The sequence below is a fragment of the Nilaparvata lugens genome, chromosome 6, assembly GCF_014356525.2.
Source record: "Nilaparvata lugens isolate BPH chromosome 6, ASM1435652v1, whole genome shotgun sequence".
Classification (NCBI taxonomy): Eukaryota; Metazoa; Arthropoda; class Insecta; order Hemiptera; family Delphacidae; genus Nilaparvata; species Nilaparvata lugens.
The window spans coordinates 29,455,726-29,462,614 of record NC_052509.1 but is presented as its reverse complement, the minus strand read 5'-3'; the positions used below and the strand labels follow the sequence as shown (position 1 = coordinate 29,462,614).

At 35.5% G+C, this 6,889-nt stretch overlaps 1 long non-coding RNA gene across 1 annotated transcript; it reads left to right on the top strand.

The window, feature by feature from the left end:
• The first annotated feature begins 1,350 nt into the window (after positions 1 to 1,350).
• Positions 1,351 to 6,426, top strand: LOC120351883. Its single transcript, XR_005571602.1, has 3 exons — positions 1,351 to 1,960; positions 4,091 to 4,205; positions 4,876 to 6,426. It is a non-coding gene; the product is annotated as an uncharacterized LOC120351883 (long non-coding RNA).
• The last annotated feature ends 463 nt before the right edge of the window (positions 6,427 to 6,889 follow it).

The window sequence follows — 6,889 nt, the reverse complement described above, 5'->3', positions numbered from 1 at the left end:
ATAATTGACCATGTAGGTGCAACCTGGATATGTTATTGATGTAAATGAGGAAAAGTAGAGTGCCTAAGGTACTCCCCTCCACCACTCCATAATCAACTGCAATAGAATCAATGTCTGTGCCATTTAATGATATTCTCTCTGTTCTATCTTCAAAGTAGCTTCTAAACCATCTTAAGGTGAGATTCTTGAAGCCAATTGCTTCAAGTTTTGCAAAAAGTATATTCCTATCTATTGAATCAAAGGCGTTGGCTAAATCCAGAAAAGGAATTGAAACTTATTTATTGCTAGATTGTGTGGTAACATACTTGTTAATTTCAAAAAGAGCATTGGATGTGTTTTTAGAGGTTCTAAAGCTGTATTGGTTGTTGGAAATGATATTGTTGTTGTCTAAGTAGTTATTGACTTGGATTTTCACGCATTTCTCAATTATTTTGGCTAGAGCAATCAGAAGGAAAATTGGCTGGAGGTTACTTATAATTGATTTTGAGCCAGATTTGTATATAGGTATAACTTTAGCCAATTTGCAAGACTCCGGAAAACTGCCAAAGGAAATACTGAGACTAATTATGTGTAGCAGGATGAGCAGCTTATGCACATTATCCTTCAACAGCTGAGTCAGAATTGAATCCCAACCCGGCGCAGAACGCCCCCTCATGCTGCCAACCACAGTCAGCAATTCATGCTCAGCAACAGGACGAAGCTCAAACACGGCACCGGTAGCGTAGTCGGAGTCCCTCACCTCAGATGGACCAGAGGGTTGGATCACCACAGCCAGACGCGCCCCCACAGAGGCAAAAAATCTATTGAAATCATTAGAAATTTCTTCCACCTTTGGGGGAGGAGCAGGGTTGCCGTCATTGAAAGTGTCAACCAGAAACTTATCTTTATGAGTGGGCTGACCAGAAATCTCATTAACAACTGACCAGAATTCTCGAGGGTCTCCTCCCGCTGTATCTATTTCATTTTTATAATAAGTGAATTTAGCTCGTTTTATAGTTGAGTGAAGGACATTTCTATACCATGTCACATTATTTTTTATAATTTAAATAACGATTAGCCTCCTGCTTGGCATCAATCGGTAGAGCATAAGAAATATTTCAATAATTATAAAATCTGATCGTGGTTTTACTAGGATATAGTCTCATAAAAATCTTTATAGGCCCAGATATGAGCTTCCACAATAATACTGATAATTTATTAAAAAATATATATATAAAATTTATATCCTATTGTATTAAGGAATAAAAATAAATCGTACACCATAAAAAACTTGATACATATATTAACAAATATCTCAAAAAATAAGTCGAAACAAAAGTATATAGAGTGACAGGAATATATAATATAACAAGAAACGAAATCAATAAAATATCACAGGTTAATACTATTTCTTAGGTTCTATAGCACGAAATGTTACCATGTGCTTTCATTTCATGATCATATGCATCTATTTGCATGTAGCTTCGATATCAACTTACTGATACTTGTCAACTTGGACGATTCTATTTCGTATATAAATTTCTTAAATCAGCATGATAAATTGACAAACTAATAATCCAAATATATATATTAAATTTTATGGTTTCCAATAGATTTCTTTATAATAAATATTTCTTATCTCAGGGTGCAAGATTCGGCACCTATGTTTGAGGGCTACATACTTTCAATATAGATGGCTTTTCCCAGCTGACTGAATTTTGGATTTTGACGTCATATTCTCTAGCTCTCTATCCTAGTAATCCAGAGTTAACCTATTTTCTACAATTTCCACATTTAAGGTAATTTAATTAATTTATCTTCTACTATCCCCATTTGTGTCCTTTTTTATATGATGTAGATTATTTAAAATACATACTTAAAAAATTGTTCTTTGACTGTTTCAGGCTTCTAACAGTTGGAAGGAATGAAACGTTGGATTGTTGCCATGTGGTCTAGGCCAAGATTGAATTTATCATGATAGGTAAGTAATTGGTTTGATAATGATGTTTTCTCTTGATTTCTTATCATATTTATTTCAAATTCTGTGATATTGCATGTGAAAATTTCGTGGCTTTCCCGTATATTCTTGCATTTCAGCTTGTAGCTATGTTGTAGGCCGGTTAGGTTATCTGCTGTTGATTTGTGAGGCTGTCCGGTTGATAATTTTTCCATCATAAATTTGAAACCCTGGTATCTGGTATAATTTTTCAAACAATTAATTGATCTGGTTCTGTTTTCTTCCTTATTATTTCTATTTATTCAATTGAGTTTCATTTCTCTTTCATTGAGTCTCAATATTTTCATTTTAGTGGCATTGTTTACAATTTTAACTACACCAACAAATGATTTTATAATATAATGCTTCCAATTATCTTCATCCGGTACTTTCCACTTAAATTCATTATTAGTCTTCATCATCATAATAAACAATTCAATAGTATAGGACTCCCAATCAACAATAATAAATTCTTTCAACAATAACATGACAATCTTTTTTACCATATTCACATCATAGTTTTTCATTAATATCACAGCCATGTTAATCCACACAATACAATGAATCAGAACACTTATAATTTCTTTAATAATATAACCTCTCAACATATAATAGCCAGGTACTTTCACTTCCTTTATATTACTTTTCATTTCTTCCAATCTTATTAACCACTTTCTGTTCTTTATTAATCTCCATGAGTAATCCATTTCATTATTATCCGCGCATGAATCGATAGTAGTCCTAGTAGTTTCGGTTTTATCCCATTTCTTTGGCCCATTCTTCCGGTCACATCGCTGATCATAGCCTTTAAAGCATATGTGCCGCGGATGCATGACGTCAGTCTCTTTCTATCCTCCTCGGTTTCGGTCTGGTGTCCTCCTCGGGCGTTTGAAACGTGCATGCGGCCGGTATGCGCGTGCGCGGTTCTTCCTTCGTCGCTTCTTTCTCCGGGCCTTGTGATGCATGCCTCTTTTCTCTTGCATGTTGTCCTCCCAGGCCTGACGTCGGTCGGGTGTCCTCCTCGGGCGTTTCCGTCTCCGGGCCTTGCGGTGGTCGCTCCTCTTGTCCTGGATGCCGTCCTCTCGTTCTTCCCTGGGGTCCTTGGTTTGCTGTGGAGTCGATTGATGCGCGGGTGTGGTGGCGGTCTCCTCCTGGCAACTGTTCATTTTTGGCAGGGATTCTCCGGTGGCGAGTTGCTCTTCGGTGGGGAATATAAGGCTCAAGAGGGATTGATGCTTAAAGGGCGTTTTAAGTGCATGGTGGGCGGCGGTTTTTTGTGGTAGGTTGTCTTGTATTGTTTGTATTGCTTTCTTTTCTTCCAGTAGTATTTCCGGTAAGTCGTTTCTAAGAGTGATATGATGCTGTAGTATCTTTACTTTCTCTATCTATTTTTTCTGAGCTTGTCTGTTTTATATTGGGGGTATCATGTAGACATAATTGTTTAGATGTGGTCTTCTCGGTGTTTGGTGGTGGGTTATCTTGTGTTTTTTGTTGATTTAATCCTGATGCATGCGCTAATGTATAATTTGTACTTATTTGATGAGGTGGTGGTTTGTAATTTCTGTTATAATTATTCTGAGTGTAACCATTATTTGTGTTTAATCGATCACGGCCATCATAATGATTCCTGCGATTATTTTGCTGTGAGTAATGATTTGTTGTGCGATTTTGAAAATTTCTACTATTCCAACTATTATTTTGATCATAGCAGCGTTCAAATTGAGGAGTAGATCGTGAGCAATCATATGGTACTGATTCATAGGCTTGGCTGGTGTACTGATTAATCTTTGAATTATGTTGATTCTGTGTGTACCTTTGATCTGATTGGTGATTTGATATTGCCATCACAGATTGTATGCTGTATAAATGATCTATTAGATTTTTGCAACCAGTTATTGGCTGAGTGGCCAATGCTGTTCTGACTTGGAAGGGTAGCTTTTTTACGATTATATTTGCTAAAGCAGAATCACTCATTGGCTCGTCTAATTGAGCATTCTTCAGTTCAATTGTAGTAACGAGATTGATGTATGTGTCGTCTGTCCTAGGATTATATTTACAAGCAATGATGTTGGCTATTGTATCCATTTGTCTATTTTTACTCCAATATTGTTCCAGAAAAGCTGCACTGAATTCGTCTAACGTCCTGAATTCGTGATTATGGATCTGGAAAAACATCAGAGGTTCACCACTTAACAGGCTGGATAATCGAAGATGCCATGAATTCCAAGAGGTGGGTGTTAAGGATTGAACTAGTTTTATTTGGTCGATAAATTCTTTAGGTTGAAGATAGCGGTCTGTATTATCGAAACGGCCTAATTCATTGAAACTGTGCAGTAAATCAAACGTTTCTACGGGGATAGGCTCTACATTCTCGAGCGGAAATTGATGTACTTGACTCTCTTGTACTAACTTCTCCTGGGCCTGTTTCCAATGACTAGTAGCTTCCGTTTCATTATCTATCACCTCGGTATTTAATTCAGATAAAAATAATTGATGTTCTCCAATGGCTGTCTCCAATGAATTAGGTAGTACTTTGTTTTTATTCATATCAGAATTGAGGTGAGCTGTTTCATGAATTCGCGCGGTGTTTTGTGCTGTTATGTTATCTATTCTTCCATTTGACTCATCAGTAACTGTATCAATTTTTGCTGCTAAGTCGGTTGTAATTATTTCCTGATTTTCAGCGGTAGAAGCTGGTATTGTGTCCCCAGTTTCCTTACCCGTTCTTACCGACGTATCCTTTAATGATTCCTGCATTTCCTTCATTTCCGCCTTTAAGTCCTTCATTACTACTGCCATTGTTTTTTCTAAACTGTTAGAAAATTACTTGATCATCCCCTCTACTATAACCCTCCTTATTGCTTCTTGGCGAGTATTTAATGATTTATCACTGTTCCCAGGATTCTTGGCAGTGATTGGAGATATCTGGGCAGTGGACTCCATCGCGCCCCCCTCAGCGTCGATCATCGCTACTACCACCGTCTGCAGTGTGTCCGCTACCTCACTTTGCGCGGACGAAAAGAGACTCATTTTTAAAAATGGATAAAGTGTCAAGTGTTTGTAAAAAAGTAAAAGTTTTGGCCACCAAAGTGTTAAGTGCACAAGCAAGGATAGGCCTATGGATATACTCTTGACTCAGTCTGTTTTTTTCCCGACTGACAAGAAAGCCTGGGCTGACGACAGTTTTCGACAATCCACCGCACAGGAGGCAGCACCGCACGGAACAGCGCTACATCAACGTGCTCAATTCAAGAATGGCCACAACAAAAGGAAAAACATTTCAAAAAATACAAAAATATTTATTATGTCATACGAGCATGTACAAAATATGTAAAATAAATAAAAATATTAAGGAAGTGTGGTATATTCTACTCGGTGCATGAATACATTGTAATTTTAGAATAAGCCAATCAAAATACAGTAACTGACCGGCGGTAAAAGCAAGTCAATTCAAAAATATACTTTATTTATTATATAAATGATAAGAATTTGTAAGTCATACAATACTCAGTTCATGTAACAGATGTAAATTGAATAATTAGAAAATATAATATGTAATCTTTATGCAATAACCTAGCAGATTGACACGGACTATTTCGAATTATGTGATTGTGTAGTAGTTAAATATTTAAATAAAATGCAAATTTGAAATACAGAAGTATGATCATGGAAAGAATAGGGGTAGATCAAAGCCTACTTGCTTGCCAGAGGTCACCAGGAACAGCCACCAATTATGTAGAGCACAAGATCCCTTTTTGGTAATTGTACGTTTTAAAAGTTCAAGTTTGAATTTAATAATTAATTCAATAATACTCAGTGAGGACGTATTAAGATGTGAGTCACATAGAATTCATTGATATTCCATTGAAGAAGACGACATCAGCCCACCAGAAAAGCCTAGGACGTCAAAAGAATCCAGATCACCATCATTTTGTGAAATTCGACATGTGAGTTTAACATTTAAAAGATATCCAGGGCGCCCTCAGTGAATCGAATGAATCATGATTCAATAAAGCTAGCTCAACGAAAGGTTATTTGAATATTGAAATTAATATCAAACTTGCGCAAGTCTTTAAACATAAAGGGAATTTTATTAAGAACAATCTATCAGATTTACATGTTCAAGTATGCACAGATAAAATATTTAATTAATTTTCATATTATAATATATGCTCAATTGACCATTCTTTCTATCAGTAAATTATAAAGATGTTAATGAAGCTCTTGCTCATAGGATAATTTGATTTATCTGATTTCCACCAGAGGCCGAATCTTAGCCCTGAGAGATACATATTAATATATTTTGAGATTTATAATTTATAATTGGTTATTAATATTAATTTGGGAAGAAGATATATAAGATTTTATTAGACAAGCAATAGTAAGTCAATAACTGAGCTACATAATTTAAATGCATATGATTGCTGAGTTAAGAAGCACATGGTAATATTTCGTGCTAAAAGCAAAATCAAATACTAGTGAGCTAGTATTATTCAATATAGTGAGCTAGTATTTGATTTTGCTTTTAGCACGAAATATTACCATGTGCTTCTTAACTCAGCAATCATATGCATTTAAATTATGTAGCTCAGTTATTGACTTGCTATTGCTAGCAATATATATATATATATATTTGTTCTTTTTTTTATACTTGTTGCTCTATATTTTTATTTATTCGTTGATATTTTGTGTTATATATTTGTGTCATTATTTGAATGGTGTACCCTTTATTTATTATCCCATCTGCATGCATGACCAATCTCGTTATAATCTATTTTGTTACCAGTATTGAAGTATTATTGAGATTACCAGCCAACTATATTCTCCACCAAATAAGTTGGATAAGGCAGCGATATACAGCATTGATTATCAAATCTTTGGAAATAATACGTTCCCGAGATTTATATAAATTAC